General features: G+C 40.2%; 1 protein-coding gene and 1 pseudogene across 1 annotated transcript in view; both read left to right on the forward strand.

Annotated features, from left to right (window-relative positions):
- The window catches only part of LOC105841531 (uncharacterized), a 273844-nt gene that overhangs the window by 110465 nt on the left and 144906 nt on the right, over nt 1–18473 (forward strand). The gene's annotated exons all lie outside the window — the stretch shown is intronic.
- LOC119630137 (U1 spliceosomal RNA) lies at nt 14877–15017 on the forward strand (annotated as a pseudogene).

The raw sequence follows: 18473 nt of genomic DNA on the forward strand, positions 1-18473 counted from the left end.
AAAATTAAATTCGTTGGTAGGCTAAGAGGCTATTCCAACTACGCGAGGACTGGTAGACAAGCTCACGGGCTCAACCTGAGAGAAAAGGTAACACTGATCCTAGAAAAAGCAGCGCTTCTCTGAATCTACCACCGGATTAACGCCACCCACTAATCCGGCGAGAAACTCAGTGGGCTGTGTCTATAGGGCTAGTTCGCACCTTAAATTCTTCGTCGTAATGGACGAGTTCGACGAGAACGGTCACCGGTGTTTGAAGAGTTTAAATGCATTAAAAACGGACCTAAGTCCAGTCCACTCCAGCCCAGATTTGACGAATTTTCGCTTTGTTACAAATTAGCCAATTCTGTGAACTCGTTAGTCAGAAGGATGCCGATAGCATGATTTTTTTTCTGTTTTGGGATGAAGCGATTGTTAATGGCTCATTGGCTGTCCGATTTTATTAGTTAGTACGAGTCGGGCAGCTCGAGGAATTAGTCGGAAGGAGAGACGAGCTAACAACCGCCCGTTAACAAACTGCTCGTACGTGCAAAATAAAAATCCTTCGCTTTGAATCTACTTTTTAATGAAACTAGCACACAAAAATACAGTCCACGCTCTAAACAACTACAAAAAAGGTAAACAAGAACAAACAATCTTATAAATTCGTTCCAAATGTCTGCACCAGTAAGTACAACAACCAACTTAGCCCACTGAGTTTCTCGCCGGATCTTCTCAGTGGGTCGCGATTCCGATCCGGTGGTAAATTCTAAGAAGCACTGCTCTTGCTAGGGCCTGTGTTAGCAACACTCCGGTTTCAGTCCCGTGAGCTCACCTACATGTTAGGGCGAAGCTGAAATAGCCTCTCAGCTCTCAGCATAGGTAGGAGGAAAAAAAACTCCAACAATATTGGCTTACGATTATCGGTAGAACATCGGTTGTTACCATACAATTGAGAAATCAATCTCATATTCTTTCAATGTGAGCACCGCACCTTCTTTGTAATTTTTAAAAACCATAATAACTTCACATTCATAATAAATATTTAGTATAGGGCATGTATTTTCGATCCAAACAAATCCAATTAAATTTATACTCAATTTAGTTTGCCCAGTTCACTGAACGTAATGCAACTAGTTTCTATGTTTCGTTCGCCATAAATTTAATTGCCTTATGCCAACAAATCAGCTACTTAGTTCACGGACTCGTTCGGAATTCACGAAGATATTCTAAGATATGTTTTTTTTGTTTATTTTAAGAAGCTTTCGTTATCTGATGCGATGTTTATTAAAACCTTTAGGCTGAATGAGCAGTACAGTTAAATGTAACGTGTATAGAGGAAAAAAGTCAATCTCAAAGCTCTGAAGATATAACCCGTTGTGTATCCATCGAAAACTGACAAAAATGTGTTGTTAGTGACAGTGGGCCGTATTGTGACTAAATAATCGCTATCGTGGTAGGACGTCTTGTGAGTCCGCACGGGTAGGTACAGGCAGCCGTTGTACTGTAAAAACTGAGACCTTAGAACTAGTATCTCAAGGTAGGTGACGGCATTTACGTAGTAGATGTCTATGGGCTCCGGTGACTACTTAGCATCAAGTGGGCCGTGAGCTCATCCATCCATTTAAGCAATGAAAAAAAATATTTAGAAATGGGCAATAGCTTTTTACATTAAGACTTAAACATCGGGTACTAACTTATCGTCAGGTGGGCCGTCAATTCCACTAACAATATTACAAATTGACAAGTACTTATAAAGCTTTTACATAAATCTTGAGGACATTAGAAGAGTCAGACTAATAAAATGCGATTAATTAACAGACAAAGCTGACAGAAACGAAGCGTTCATGCGGTTTTTCATTCAAACCTATAGTATTTTCTTATCAATTAAACTCAAAATCCTTTGTCAGCTCTCCATAATTTTAACGTGGACAATTACAGAACGTTACATAACAAACGACAAGAAAATACACGATTAAAACAACCCGTGAATGTATCAAAGAGGATAGTGAGACGACTTTACACATTGCGACACGATTTCGGGACTACGATTTATGCGTATCGTCAACTAATTTATTGATTGGATGCATCAAGCTTTAAGGGTCGATGAATATCGTTCGTTTTAGTCATAAAGTTTATTTAAAATGTGCAACCCTGTAATGCTTTGTATTAACGTAGATGGGTTAGTTTGGGTTTTCCTGAAAATCTGAAATATTTACTGAAAATCATAGCTATAACGTAATAATGTTTTAAATACGCTTCCTAATATATATATGCTTTAATGGCTGATTCTTTGACTTAATTGTTCAAAAACACCATTCGATGAAACGTAACAACAAAAAAGTGTTACATATTTGCTTAACCTAAAAAAAGACATCAGACAGACAGAATGACAGAAAATGTTTTAATCTATATATATAAAAATTCGTTAGTCTCGCTAAAACTCGAGAACGGCTGGACCGATTTGGCTAATTTTGGTCTTGAATTATTCGTAGAAGTCCCAAGAAGGTTAAAACGTTTGAAAAAATACGAAAATGCTCGGAATTATATAAATACAAACAAATTTGTTTTTCCTTTGATGTGTCCCCCGTCGGACGGATTCCTTTTGATTTTTTTTTAAGTTTATTTTATACAAAAGTTTAGGTCTTTTATTTATCGATTGAGGCACTACAAATTCTGCCGGGTCAGCTAGTATAAAATAAAATAAAAATATATAAACATGTCATCCATCGAGACGAGACATACAAATTTATTGATTCAAAGAAGTGTCGATCTGTTAAATGTAAATGTCGTGGCGTATAAAAGGGCTCTTTTAAACGAATTGGTGAAATGAGTTGCGGACGCGGCCACGATCCCGTACAGAAATAAACTAGACATAAAACAAGGAAAATGAGACACTTCGGACTGTGTTAGATTGTAATCGACTGCTTACTGCTCTCGCTAATTAGCTGTGAAGTTTAAGGGCAGTAGGAAAGGTATGTTTAAAAATAGTTGTAAATATTAGATACTTCTTCATTAACCTGTGTGTACTCAATGCTGGGTGTAAGTCTCTTCATATGAACTCCATTTTTTTCGGTCTCTTGCCTTTCCCATCCAGTCCTTATCAGCTATTTTACTGGTGGTAGGACCTCTTGTGAGTCCGCACGGGTAGGTACCACCGCCCTGCCTATTTCTGCCGTGAAACAGTAATGCGTTTCGGTTTGAAGGGTGGGGCAGCCGTTGTAACTATACTTGAGACCTTAGAACTTATATCTCAAGGTGGGTGGCGCATTTACGTTATAGATGTATATGGGCTCCAGTAACCACTTAACACCAGGTGGGCTGTGAGATCGTCCACCCGTCAGAGCAATAAAAAAAAAAATTTACCAGGTCGTCGGTCCATCTCATTGGTTGTCTGCTCACGTTACGACGACATGTAAGAGGTCTCCACTCCAGTACTCTTGTACATCACCGATTATCAGTGCGATGGCATAATATGTGGCCGACAGACTTCCAATTTCTCCGAGCATTCGCTTTGCATATGTCAGTCAAACCAGTTCTTCTGCGTTACAATAAAAAATGGTTTCATTAACCCGAAATTTCGTTCGAACTGTCGACGATTCCTATCTTACGGATACCTTAAACTCGCTTGGCATAGAATCTGTTATCTATTCTATGAGAAGTGCCCTGAAGAGATAACAGAGGTGATGCTTTGGTCTCCAATCTGTTCAATGTATCAATCAACGCAAATTGATTAACCACTTTAAAAAAGTAGAAGAAACCGAAAAATATATTTAAATTCAGAAACCCAAAAGTGGTAACTAAATCCCGATTCACTAAAAATATTTTCGATAAACTTCATTCTCATTCGAATAGTAAATCGAATAGCTAAAAGACCGGTCGCACGAATCACGAGTGCGACCCCACCCATTGAATTAACAGTAGCTAAGATCCGAATTGATTCCAGTTATACCGATTACATTAATCGATACCGAATACCCGATGACAAGATATTACAAACATTTTGACATTTTGTTGATCTATGTCCCTTTGAATTAGAGTTGAGAATTCATTCTGCGAATTATATTATTTTTTTTCCTGATGAGCGCTTAGTATAAGTTTCGTTAGTTCTATTTAACTACCTCACCTAAGATTGCTGCCTGTGTAGTCGTTCTTTTTTTCATTCATTCGTTTCGTTCACAAAAAGCTTATCGACAGGAAAAACATTTTATCTATAAACCTTTATAGAAACAAAACTACCGGTATTCACAACAAATGTGTCTTAGTATTATAATAATATATCCCATATTAAGGTATCATTAATAACGTTATTATGTACCTATTGATAAAGCTACTTTGGCAACATTATAGGAGATATTTTCACACCTAGACCTACCTGCGCTAAGCCGATTAATATAATCTATTATCATTATGTTAATAATTTAACCTAAACCGATGATGTCATTAGCAAAAACGCCCACAATTCAATAGTGTCAGGCAGAAATGTTTGTTGCTATTTTAGTATCTTATGTTTATTTGTAAGTTGAAAATCGAATGGATATGAAGCTTTTCTACCTACTGTGCTATTAATTTAAGAAAGGTTTCTAAGTAATCGTGTGACAAATAAGTTTGTTTATAAACGATACTAAAAATCCAACAATAGCATCGTGCAATTGAATAAAATCCAAATACTAAATATAAATATCGATATGTGGTACGGTGCCTATATACAACACTATGAAAAGATAGGACGATATCGATGAAATCTTCAAGATATGTATCTTTCTTTAGATTGGCTTAACTCGTGTGTGTAATCAAAGTTATTTGACTTTGACGTTTGACTAGTATTAAATAAGCAAGGTAGGGCTTAATTACGTAACATTTTTTTTACAGTACACTTTTTCTTTCTTCGTCAAATAGGCAAAACTGTTTGTTCAAATTACATTTTTTTTTATTGCTTAGATGGGTGGACGAGCTCACAGCCCACCTGGTGTTAAGTGGTTACTGGAGCCCATAGACATCCACAACGTAAATGCGCCACTCACCTTGAGATACAAGTTCTAAGGTCTCAAGCATAGTTACAACGGCTGCCCCACCCTTCAAACCGAAACGCATTACTGCTTCACGGCAGAAATAGGCAGGGTGGTGGTACCCACCCGCGCGGACTCACAAGATAGGACCTCTTGTAAAAATTGATAAACATTTGATAAACACGCGGAAAAATCTAAAAATATGATTGATGAATGTTTAATCATAAAATGGGTAGCTACACTACGAACTTATATCCTCATTTAGATAAAGGGTACAAGATAAATATCCATTACTTCAACACTAAATACCTACTAAATATTTTGGTAGATAAACATATCTGATGCATCCAAAAATAAATTATAATTTACCTAATTATGAAGGCATCATATCAACATAAAAAATCCTTAGAAGACTTTAAGTTTTTGTCTGGACTCAAAACAAAGCAAGCGTTGGCCAAGCGGTATTATGTAAAGTTAATACTTAATTAATCGTGATTATAACAACAGCAATGGCCAATGGCAATGACTGAAAATTTAACTATTAAATCTTAAATAAGCATTCGATGGCAATTAATTATTTGGAAACAAGCCTGCCGCATTGTTGTTGCGAAACTCTAATTGTACGATTACAGGGCAGTCTCTAAGTATATATATTATACAATAAGCTTATACACTGGTGGTAGGACCTCTTGTGAGTGCGCACGGATAGGTACCACTGCCCTGCCTATTTCTGCCGTGAAGCAGTAATGCGTTTCGGTTTGAAGGGTGGGGTAGCCGTAACTATACTGAGACCTTAGAGCTTATATCTCAAGATGGGTGGCGCATTTACGTTGTAGATGTCTATGGGCTCCAGTAACCACTTAACACCAGGTGGGCTGTGAGCTCGTCCACACATCGAAGCAATAAAATAAAAAAATAGGATATGGAAATAAAATTTTCAAAATTGTCATCTAATTAACTGAATTGAAATCGTCGCGGCCTAAAGGATAAAACGTCCGGTGCATTCGTATCTAGCGATGCAACGGTGTTCAAATCCCGCAGGCGGGTAGGTACCAATTTTTAATACGCTTTTATTAGCTTCAGACGTATGTATGTTAGCATGTAACGGAATCATTGAACATGATTTTGACCCCCTCAAAACGTTGGATTAACTCGAAATTTGGCATACTTATTAAGGACCGATGACAATTCAATATATATAAAAAATATTGAAAAATTTGAAATTCAACAAACAAATTAAAAATAAATCATAGTTTTTTTTTTAAATACCCTTTTATAGAAAATCCAACTAAAAAATAGAAAATAAATCTTAAAAAATTCGAATTAAAAAAATGGTGTAAGAAAAAATGATTTTATTGTAAAAAAGCGTGGGGTGCTTTTCAGGATATTATCAAAATAGCCCTTCTACTCATATCTGTTCATAAAATATTTATAACTATTGTATGTATGTATATAGTGATGACAGTTCAATTTCGATCATTGGCGAACGCTCTTTCTTTTGTATGTACTAGTAGTCCTACAGTAGACGAAGTTCGATTACAATTAATTGAAATTTTAAGTTTAACTATTATTATGGTTCTATTGTCAAAGACTATACTTCTATAATCACAGATTTCGCCAATGCTACACTATAGGCAAATAATATTAAAGGCAAACAATACATATAATCTATTCTTAATTTGACCACAGACTATAGCGATAAACAAAAGAGTTTAAATGCGTGTGTCAGTCAAATACATAGTATTGTGTGAAATGTTTTTTTAATTGATTTAATGTATTTTTTATGCATAATAAAAAAAAAAAACATTCTGCACTCCTTCTCTGTATTTTCTATAAATAAATGTGAGAAATTTCATACTCCTCCGACGGTGGAATTCTTGTAAAAAGGGGTACAAAATTTTGGCTTCACGTATTAATATATAGATAAAGAGCATTGTCCGTACAAGCTCATTTCTCTAAGAACCTATTTATTTCCTTTATTTTATTTAACTGAATGTTGTATACCCTTGTTACTTTACTCTCTGTTTGGAAGCGTGTTCAGTATTATACACTGCTTAGCTTAAATACAATGCCGATAGCATTGAGAGCGGAGATATTTTTGAACTAATTTTAATTATTACCCTACTAACCTTCAGCTAAGGAATTCGGAAAGTGAAAGCTCAAAGCGGCGAACATAAAACGAGCTTAATTAGGTTCATTAGGGAACGGAGTCGCAAATTATAAGATTTGTAACGAATTAAAGTGCACGCGATACGCCGCCCGCGATCACACGGCTCGTTATAAGCATTGTGCGGTCTCAGTTGTAGCGGAGAATTTAAAATATAAATTCTCATATTTGTGTTTGTTACGTATGAAACAAAAATACTGGTAGTAGGACCACTTGTCCCCACGGGTAGGTACCACGGCCGTGCCTATTTCTGCCGTGAAGCAGTAATGCGTTTCGGTTTGAAGGGCGGGGCAGCCGTTGTAACTATATTTGAGACCTTAGAACTTACATCTCAAGGTTGGTGGTGCATTTACGTCGTATATGCCAGTAACCACTTAACACCAAGTCGGCTGTAAGCTCGTCTACTCATGTAACCAATTTTTTTTTTTAATTATATGTTTTAAATTGAGAAAAAGAACACTTTTTAATAGCCATTTTTTTTATTCTTGTACTGACCACGTTATTAAGCCAAAGTAACAAAAATCATGTACTGTCATCGTTCCTTGCTACGTGTGTAATTTTACAAGGTAATCAGACGTCTTAAAGTTTGAAAAGTACGTTATACTACCAAAGGCTGTGCAAAAGAGTGCAAAAATAGTTAAGAATTAAAATTCAGGTTGAGGTTTGAGAATAGATTCATATTTTAAACCCTTACTGACATATGGGAATAGATTTAAGAGGGTAATAGGCATTGTGGTAGAACGCTTGGTGAACCCGCTTAGGTAGATACCGATAAGGTCGCCGATGTTTCACAATTGAGACTTAGATCTTATCTTCCCCAAGAATACAACGTAGGCGGCAGAACTCACGTTGCGATGCTTGTGGTATCCTCGTATTACCAGACGATCCGTAATCTCGTTCACCAGTGCATGCAATTATAAATAATTAATAGATTTGTAATAGTTCTCAACATATTTATTTGTTCGCATGACAGCTTAGGAGTATCTATTTTTACATTAAATTTAATTCTATACAATTTATCGGCAGTATTTAAGAGCAGTCAACCATCAGATAGTCTTTGCACTTTATACCAGTGTCGATATTATTATGAACTTCATTTTCTTACAAAAGTTCAGATTTTTTCAATTGAAAAAAAAGCCACTTAACTTCTAATAAGTCGCTTATATTTAGATATCGCCAAGAACATAATGTACTTTTCGCGTTGCAAATAAATATTATTAATTCATAAGCTTTCTATCGCCAGCACGCGGACCCCACCCAAGAATCAGACGACCCAAGTGATTGACATAAACGTTGTTTTGACTCTTGCAAGTCTCTCGTCTGAAACTCATTTATATCCGCTAATGTGTTGTTTAGTGTATTTTTTTTATATTAGTGGACGCATTATTCTTATTTACGAATTATTTGTACATTTGATGTACTAAAACGTATTCATATGTTGTTGCGAGTATCAGTAAAGGTGAAAAATTAATTTGTTAAAACTAATCGCACGCTACTTGTAATCTGTTGATGGTACTATGACAAAATTTTCTTGAAAGAAAGAAAGAAAGAAAGAAAGAAAGAAAGAAAGAAATCATTTATTCGCCAAGCATAGTGAAAATGAGTTATTACATAAATTAAAAGCAGCGTGTATGCTTTGTCATTATTTGACATGCGACTTGTTCTTGTACCGTGGTACTTACTATAAAGGACAGTGCCAGTTTCAATGCAAAAATCATCGCATAAAGTACAAAGAAAAAAGAAACTTATTTACATAGCTTAAAATTGATTACCGCGATTAGCTTTTTTAGATTTGAATAACCGATACTGTAAACTATTTCTTTGTCACGTAAGCGACCTGTGATCGATCGATATATCAATTCAGGTGTAATGTATATCTTAACTCTTTAAAATAAAACACAAATTTGCTTTGCGACATAACAATATTTGCAGTAAATGCTACAAACATACACGCCGCACGTACGTAGTTAAATATAGGGATTAGTTCGAAGGTAATTAACACTGTAAAGTAGCCATTACCGAAACAAACTAGCCAAATTTATTTGTTACTAGCGACCCGCCCTCGCTTCGCTTCGGAAACATTAAATTTTATTATTGATAGCTGAGTCCCGCGATGTAACCCGCGGTTATTGTCGTACCGCCGGAGACGCCGCGAGGCGAAGCTAGTCTAAAAAAAGTAGCTTTTTTTTTTGTCAGGAGGAAATCACCGGACTTCCGCCCTCCACTGGGGATGGAGGGCGGGGCATGTCGGAGTTGAACCGACTAAAACCTCCTGTCGCTCAACAACCAGCATCCAAACCTCGCATGAGGCAGAACTCAGAACTATTGATGGCATGCATTGCTATGCGGATGACAGCACGGGGGATGCGCGATATATCGGCCATCAGAGTCTCTCTCGGAGCGCGGTGCAAGAGAGACGATCAAAACTTGTGTCTGAAGGGGAGAACTCTCTGGGGCGAGTCTCCGAATGGGGTGAATTGAACTTGGTTCAATTCAACCCGATAAAGACACAAGTTTGCGCGTTCACTGCAAAGAAGGACCCCTTTGTCATGGCGCCGCAATTCCAAGGAGTATCCCTGCAACCTTCCGAGAGTATTGGGATACTTGGGGTCGACATTTCGAGCGATGTCCAGTTTCGGAGTCATTTGGAAGGCAAAGCCAAGTTGGCGTCCAAAATGCTGGGAGTCCTCAACAGAGCGAAGCGGTACTTCACGCCTGGACAAAGGCTTTTGCTTTATAAAGCACAAGTCCGGCCTCGCGTGGAGTACTGCTCCCATCTCTGGGCTGGGGCTCCCAAATACCAGCTTCTTCCATTTGACTCCATACAGAGGAGGGCCGTTCGGATTGTCGATAATCCCATTCTCACGGATCGTTTGGAGCCTCTGGGTCTGCGGAGGGACTTCGGTTCCCTCTGCATTTTGTACCGTATGTTCCATGGGGAGTGCTCTGAGGAATTGTTCGAGATGATACCGGCATCTCGTTTTTACCATCGCACCGCCCGCCACCGGAGTAGAGTTCATCCATACTACCTGGAGCCACTGCGGTCATCCACAGTGCGTTTCCAGAGATCTTTTTTGCCACGTACCATCCGGCTATGGAATGAGCTCCCCTCCACGGTGTTTCCCGAGCGCTATGACATGTCCTTCTTCAAACGAGGCTTGTGGAGAGTATTAAGCGGTAGGCAGCGGCTTGGCTCTGCCCCTGGCATTGCTGAAGTCGATGGGCGACGGTAACCACTCACCATCAGGTGGGCCGTATGCTCGTCTGCCTACAAGGGCAATAAAAAAAAAAAAAAAAAAAGGCAAAGGGGGGAAAGTGAAGCGTTTAGTGCGGAGCACATCTCTCCCATCACCCTCCCCCTCGGGACGCCGGACCGGCGGTCGTCGGCGCCACGACCACCAGTCCTCTCGGTCGGCAGGCTATCCGAAGCCCGCCTAGAATGGCGCCGGTTAGAATGGTCTTCCCTCGGAATACCCCGCTGGGTCAGAACCAGCGTGGGTTGAGGATAGCCTGCCTTCCATCACCCGGACGCTCTTGCATAAAACGCGTGCAGAGCAGCTTGCACGTCGTCTTCTTAGGTCCCCTTCGTCGGTCCCCAGGCCGACATGTGAGAGAGACCCGAAACACTTAGAGGGCCAGGGCTAGGGCGAAATCCGCCTCCCTGACCCCCGCTCGACGGCGGCGGGCCTGCGCGTCTCGCACGCGCCCCGCCGCCTCCTTCTGCGAGATGGTGCACTCGCAGAAGTCGAGCATCGCCTTCCACGACTCGTCGTCACTGAGCATCGATGCCACAACACCCGGCAACGACAAGTCGTTTCCTATTTTTGCGCCAAGGACACGGCGCCACCCCTCCCATGCGGGGCAGGCGCCGAGCGTGTGCTCCGCCGTGTCCAAGTCGCAACCACAATGGTGGCACTCTGCCGTCAGCTCGGCTCCGATCCGGTGCAGGAACTCACCGAAGCAACCATGCCCAGTGAGCACCTGCGTGAGCCGGAAAGTGAGGCGTCCTCTGTCACGATTCACCCAATTCACAAGAACCGGGCGAATCGCCTCGACGGTCCTACGACCAGCCGAAGGATCGGCCCGCCGTCTGGACCATGACTCCAGCACGGACCGCCGAGGGCCCTCCGCGCTCTGACCACACTGGGGCTGGGACGTGCCACGCCCCGTGCACGAAGGTCAGCCCGCCACTGATAGTCAGCAGCGAGCGCCTCCGCTTCGAGAACCCAAGGCGGCGTCCCAGCCAGTACACACGCCGCCTCGAAGGAGATGGTGCGATAGCTGCGGATGACCCTGACCGCGATGGTGCGTTGCGGCCGTTGCAGCAGCTTCGCTACCCCCACGGCCAGGGACTGGCCCCACACGGGCGCCCCGTAAAAAAGTAGCTTAAGCTACTCTTTATATCATCAGCTACATATCAGTGAGAGTCCCGTCAAAATCGGTCCAGCCGTTCCAGAGATTAGCCGGAAAAAACAAACAAAAATTGTAAAAACTGTTATTTTGGTGTATGTGCCGTATATATATTCATATGCATGTAGTAAAAAGCGGCTATTTCAATATTAAAAACAGAATAATTTTATTTATATGTATAAATTACTACAGAATAGTTCAAGTCTAAATTTTCGATAATCAAATCCGATAAATATTATCATATGACTCTGGAACGACTCCAACACCAAATTCCGTTTCAAAGTCGAATATTTTGCGTGATTTATCTATGACAATTTCCCTAGAACTCGCCTGATCCTCCGATATTTATTGTTGTTAGTTAGTCGTTATTGAAATTATTTTCAATAAACATTCAGGTAATCCTTTGGCCGGTTTCCACGTGGACTTTACCATTAGATGTGGCAAGGGATCAGTGCGGGCACAGTTAGGTATGTTCAGCAGGTGTGTTTTGCGAGGAACGAATCATTTAAGACAAATTAAGCCAGATTTAATTTATTATACACCTCTTCTTTATTATGCGCGCCTGGTACATACTCTATCTAGTATAATTTGTCAAGATATGTTTTTTTTTAAAAAGATATGTTTTTTTTTTAATTATTGCTTAGATGGGTGGACGAGCTCACGGCCCACTTGGTGTTAAGTGGTTACCGGAGCCCATAGACATCTACAACGTAAATTCTGCCACCTACATTGAGACAAGAATTCTAAGGTCTCAGTTTTAACAGTACAACGGCTGCCCCGCCCTTCAAGGCGAAACGCATTACTGCTTCACGGCAGAAATAGGCAAGGGTGGTGGTACCTACCCGTGCGGACTCACAAGTCGTCCTACCACCAGTAATATTTAGTAAACAGTCCGCACGGATATGTCCACAATTCTCTTTCTACCACAAAAGAAGCACGTGTCAGATACTGCTTGTACATAGGACACAGTCTTCAATTCTTCAATCTTGTGCCTGGCGTTGGATGGTGGCATTGACCATGTCAAGTCTATACCTTATTACTGGGAGACTTACCTAGAATAATCCGTCACTTTTCTCACATATCATCTAACTCTGATATTTCTGCAGCGTTATGGTATATTCTTCTTAAATCGTGGTTTAAAAGGAGTCCTTTGATATAAAAAAAAATATTAAAATAAATGATTTAATAATCCTTCTGTTTTCTATTTATTGTCCAGTGTCTTTCTTATCTACAACTAGTTTCCCGAGAGACGGCGCCATGTTTCGACTTCATTACTAGATACATAAGCTTTTATGTAAATTCTGCGTTGGCACCTTCCCGAGGTGCGCAGATAGCGCCCGTGTTATTAAGACCTTCGAGGAGTTGGGTAAACAGGATTATCTGAATTATATTTCACGAAAACTGTTCGTTTATTGTTTTGTTTATTCAAGGATTTTAGTAATATGAGATGAGGTCAATATTAAGTGGTTTAGTGTTCATAGAAGTACATGACTTGAATAATGTCTGTCTTGATACATATAGAGGGCTATTTACTGGACATCTTAGGGCTGAAAAAGAACCCCGAACTAGGTCCAAGACGAGTCAGTATATAGTGAGATATAATTATTGAGCTACTAAATATCAGATAGGCTTTGCTCGCGGTTGTCTTTAGATAAGTATTTATATACATACAAGGGAACCCGACAGATGCTAACGGTGCTTTTAGGTACCACAAGCACCGGTCACCGTCCTCGTCGCACCCGTCGCTTGCGACGAATGGCTCGACGAGTGAATTAACCCATAGACACAGCCCACTGAGTTTCTCGCCGGATATTCTCAGTGGGTCGCGTTTCCGATCCGGTGGTAGATTCTGCGAAGCACTGCTCTTGCTAGGGCCAGTGTTTGCAACATTACCGGTGGAGTCCCGTGAGCTCACCTACACGTCAAGGAGAAGCTGAAATAGCGTCTCAAGGCTCTACGCATAGGTAGGAAAAAAAAGACAGATGTTGTCCTGCAAAATTTCATTCAAGTCGATCCAGCCGCTTAGTTGCAATATAGATAAATAACAAAGATATTGACTGCAGCGTCGTCTGCCGGGTTGATTTGTGAATCTAACGCATCCAGGGTGCCACCCAAATGCGTACAAAAAAATTCATACAAATCGGTTCAGCCGTTTAGGAGGAGTTCAGTGACATACACACGTACAATAAAATCGAGGCCTCCAATGAACACTACTCTAACTCCAAATCCGTATGTTTACAGGAGGGGAGTTTAAACGAAAAAAGTTGATAAATATATCTGCAATAATAAAGATTTTATGGTTTTTTCTTGTGTAACTAGCTGATTTACTCTTGCTTCGAGCCCTATTAATAATGAATTTGTAATAGTTTTAAAATAGTGAAGCGATTTGCGTGAAAAACAAAAATTTCAAAATTTTGAGTTAGAGTAGTGTTCATTGGAGGCATCGAAATTATACATATACAGGTATACGAAGTAAAAAGAAGTCCGAATGAAAATAAATGTTTGCGCTTTTTTTCTTTATTTATTTGGTACAAGACTCAAATTAGTTCATTATTAAATAAGAATGAAGTATTGAAACATCTGGGCGTACTCTGGCTTTCGGTGAATGGCAACTTTTATTTTCTCTAATATTGCACTAATTCCTGCGGTCGCCGCTAAATACGCAATCTAAATCCGGCTTTGCAACGCTTTCAGTTTTACGCTAAACGCTTTTAAATTTAGTGAGTACGCGAACTAATTGTTTAGTTAACTTGTAGCTCGGTGATTACGTACGAGCCGCGGTAACTGTTTGTGCATGCGTGTACACGCGAGTCAATGAATTTCGTGGTCACACAGGGACGAATCGTGTAATAAAAATTACCCACCAAAAGTGTTTTTTTTTATTCTACCTATGCTGATAGCCTTAGAGGCTATTTCAGCTTCTCCTTTACGTGTAGGTAAGCTCACGGGGCTCAAACCGGGAGCGTACTTGCAAGGATATCACGATTCTGCATTTATTAGTTCTCTTCCATTGCTTAGACGGGCGAACCAGGTAACGAACGGTCCACCTAGTTTTAAGTGATTACTGGAGCCTACAGACATCAGCAACGTAAAATCTACCACCGTATTTGATTCACGTTTTTTTGGAACGAAGTTCCTTATGGGACAATGCGGAGGGGTACCATAACCGGAAAAAACGTCCGTAACGTAAGATTTCTTCTATTTAGTTTGTTATCAACAGATGTCACTGCACGTAAATTCAACAATTCCTGAATCGTGGTGACGAGATGTTACACAGTTGATAGGCCTTCTCGTAATTAAATTCTTGCTTAATCATACTTACCTGGCGTAAGGGATACCGTGATCATGCAGGCGGTTCCCCCAGGGCGAAGCTGCTCCATTGCACAGCGGAGCGGGGTTGATCCTTGCGATCATCCCTAATGCGGATAACTCGGACGCGTAATTTTATATAAATCATTGTGAATTAAAAAAAGTTGGATATTTTGTAAATTGTGTAGTTTTTTTTTATCAATAAAGAAATAATAATAAAATTAAAAAATGTATTTTTTTTATTGCTTTGATGGCTATAGCTATGGCGATGGATTGCTCATGTGTTATGAGTCTAAGTTGTATAGCACACGACCTTTCAAATCGGAATTCATTACGGCTTCGCGGCAGAAATAGGCTGGATGGTATTTATATTGTAAAGCGCACATTCTTTTTACTTTAAAGGCTAGAAGAACTGTTTTATAATGAAATTGAGAATTTTCGATTTCATTTCTGAAGACGGGTGTAGCCTTTATGTTCTGACGTCTATAGATAATTTGTAACAACTTAGCTTAAGGCGATCATAAAAAAAAAACAATTTAACTGTTATACAAAATCACGCCTACCCTTAATCCAGAGTCACCACAATATGTTGATAGTTAAACTCAATATACCTATAATCACCTCCCCGCCCCCCTCGACAAATATCACAGAATGCGTCCCATGGAAAAAACATAAATAAATCCACGTCGCCTCACAGACTTTGTCGATGGTCACGTACCAAAAAAAGAAAAAAAAAACTATTTTTACATTAAACTTGTTTCACCTTTTGATATAGCACTGCACTGTTAAAATACGGGGAACCTTTGATCTGTATAGGTGGCCATACATAAATCGTTCGAGCGACAAATCACGAGCCCCGAAAACATATCGAATGTTTTGTGCTTTTTATTAGAACTCCCTTAATTTATTCGTTCGTTTCTGTCTATAAATTGAGTTAGTTCACGTTTTGAAGTCCGCGCGTTGCGTCCCTAATCCCCTATAGTCTGAACTGTACACGTATTCTTGAAAGCGCATTTTAAATGTTTTGGCGTAATCTTCGACGAATAATGGTATCTCGGATTTGTATTTTGGTTTTAATTTATTTATATGCGTCCTTTTTTGGTAGTTGATAGATGAAAATCGATGTTAACTGCTTTCTATTTTTGTGCTTATGCTGGCCAAAGATCTATCGTTTCGGTTTGATTGATAGTAGATAGTTGTTATTTCAAACTTACATTGATTCCCTAATTATTGTTTTTTTTATTTGCTTAGTTAGGTGAACGAACTCATACCTGTGTGCTCAGTGCGAGTTTTTTAACGTTCTCGATAGAGTAAAAGTTAACTCAAATTTGTATGGAGTTGGAACGTTTGCTTACGTTTGCCGCTAGGAGCGCTGTTCCAACTTCATACAAATTTGAGTTAACTTTTACGCTATCGAGAACGTTAAAAAACTCGCACTAAGCGCATTGATATAGAGTAGCCGTCAACAACGTAAATGCCGCCACCCACCTTGAAACACGAGTATATATTACAAGGGTTGTCCTACCCTTTAAGATGGAACTTGTTGCTGCTTACTTCGCAGAAATAGGCAACTGATGATCAATATCCTTGCGGCCTCATAAGATGCCTACCACTAATAATCAATCACTCCAACAAAAATTTTTACAGGTCTCATATTTTTATTACACGATGCTATTCCTTCATCGTGGTATTCATTCGTTAACATTTAATGAGTACCTATTTCATTAGGAAAATTGGTACATGCCTCTGGACTTCAAGCGTCGGCGCAATCGCACCGCTCATTATGAATACACCGGACATCTTATCCTTTAGGCCACGACAACTTCCCTTATCATTTAAAAATATAATAATAGTCTTATGGTGACACAGATCAAAGTTTCAATTAATATCATCATCATTATCCTGCCCTTCTCCCAGTCACCCGGGGTCGGCGCAACATGTTTTCTCCTTCCAGACTCTTCTATCAAATGCCATTTCTTCGCTCACTCCTCTCTTACCCATATCGTCTTTCACGCAATCCATCCATTTCTTCTTAGGTCTACCTCTTCCTCTATGTCCTTCCACATTCATAGTTAACACTCTCTTACCAACCTCATTTTCATTTCGTCTGATCACATTTCCATACCATCCCAAACGCGCACTTCTCAGCTTCTCTGTCACAGGTGCCACTTTCAGACTTCCTCTTTCAATTAATATACGGGCTTCAAATCTTTCGTAATGGAAAGCATAGACACTTCGCATATATAAGCAAATCGATTATATCTATGCCTCTGGTTTCACTACGTACTTTATCTCCAGTAAGACGGTAAACTTAAGAAGTCCAATATTGTTTTGGCGATTATGTTCAGCATATTACGAGCAAGGCTCAAGGTCATACAAACTCACGGTAATAAGCACGGTAGAAGTATTTTTTAAATCTGTGTGAGCACGCGTCAAGTTCGTTCGCGTTACGTCTAGAGATGTGTTTGTTATGAAATAATAATAAAATATTATTTTAATTTAATGGAATACTGGTGTAGTGAATACTGCATGGAATTGAGATTGCCGAATATATCATCATATTATTTCTGAAGCTTCTAATGATTAACTGTTTTCCTCGTCACGGACGAATATTACAGAGTAGTAATTATTATCCGTCGACATTTGAACTTAGTGGTAATTTCACACAGAACGAACCAGTAGTATCTTGAAGTCCAGCAGGCTGTTTGGTGGTAGGACTGGTGGTAGGACCTCTTGTGAGTCCGCACGGGTAGGTACTACCACCCTGCCTATTAATGCCGTGAAGCAGTAATGCGTTTCGGTTTGAAGAGCGGGGCAGCCCAACCATACTGAGACCTTAGAACTTGTTACCAAGTATTTTTTATTTGATATTCGGTTAATTACTTATCCGACCGCGACGGGGCAATCCTTTTTTTTTTTTTTGGGGGGGGGGAAATCCTCTTGGACTACCTCCGCCTGGGGAAAGGCGGAGGGGCGTGCCGGACTCCTACCGGCTAAAACCACCCCGGTGTCCACCCACACGTGCGCGCAGGGCCGCGGGAATCCAAATTCTTCCGCAGCCCCACACCAGTGCTGGCCCGGTCTGTCCAGGCCTCGTCTCCTGCACGGGGTAGTGAGGCGTTCAGCTACTCCGTGCATAGCCTCAGAGACAGGCGCTGACACCCGCAAGCGCCTCCGCCACAGGTCCATCGAATAGGGGGCGAGGGCTTTCCCAAGTCCCTCGCCCCTGGACCCATTCATGGGGGGCGGAAAAGGGCGTTGTCCGCCCTTCTCCTGCGCCCGGTGCGCATTATCTATTATATATATGTATACATATACTTAAAAGTTTATAAGTATGTATATCAGTTTCTGTCAGTTCATAACACGGTGAATCCTAATTTGGAACCGGATCTCCGTGCCTGATTTGTTTCCAGTTATTATATATTCCTTATTGCCATTTAAGTGTAAGCCGATAAAACCTTAAAGTAGACTGCACATCTCTAGTCGTGCGGTAAAATAGCTAAAACACGAACTAAAATAATAATGTGTTAGGGATAAGCAAAACACGCTATAGTTCGTATTTATTTCTGTATGCGGGATTTCTGAATCCGCAATAAGCTTGG

Source organism: Bombyx mori, chromosome 21, assembly GCF_030269925.1.
Source record: "Bombyx mori chromosome 21, ASM3026992v2".
Classification (NCBI taxonomy): Eukaryota; Metazoa; Arthropoda; class Insecta; order Lepidoptera; family Bombycidae; genus Bombyx; species Bombyx mori.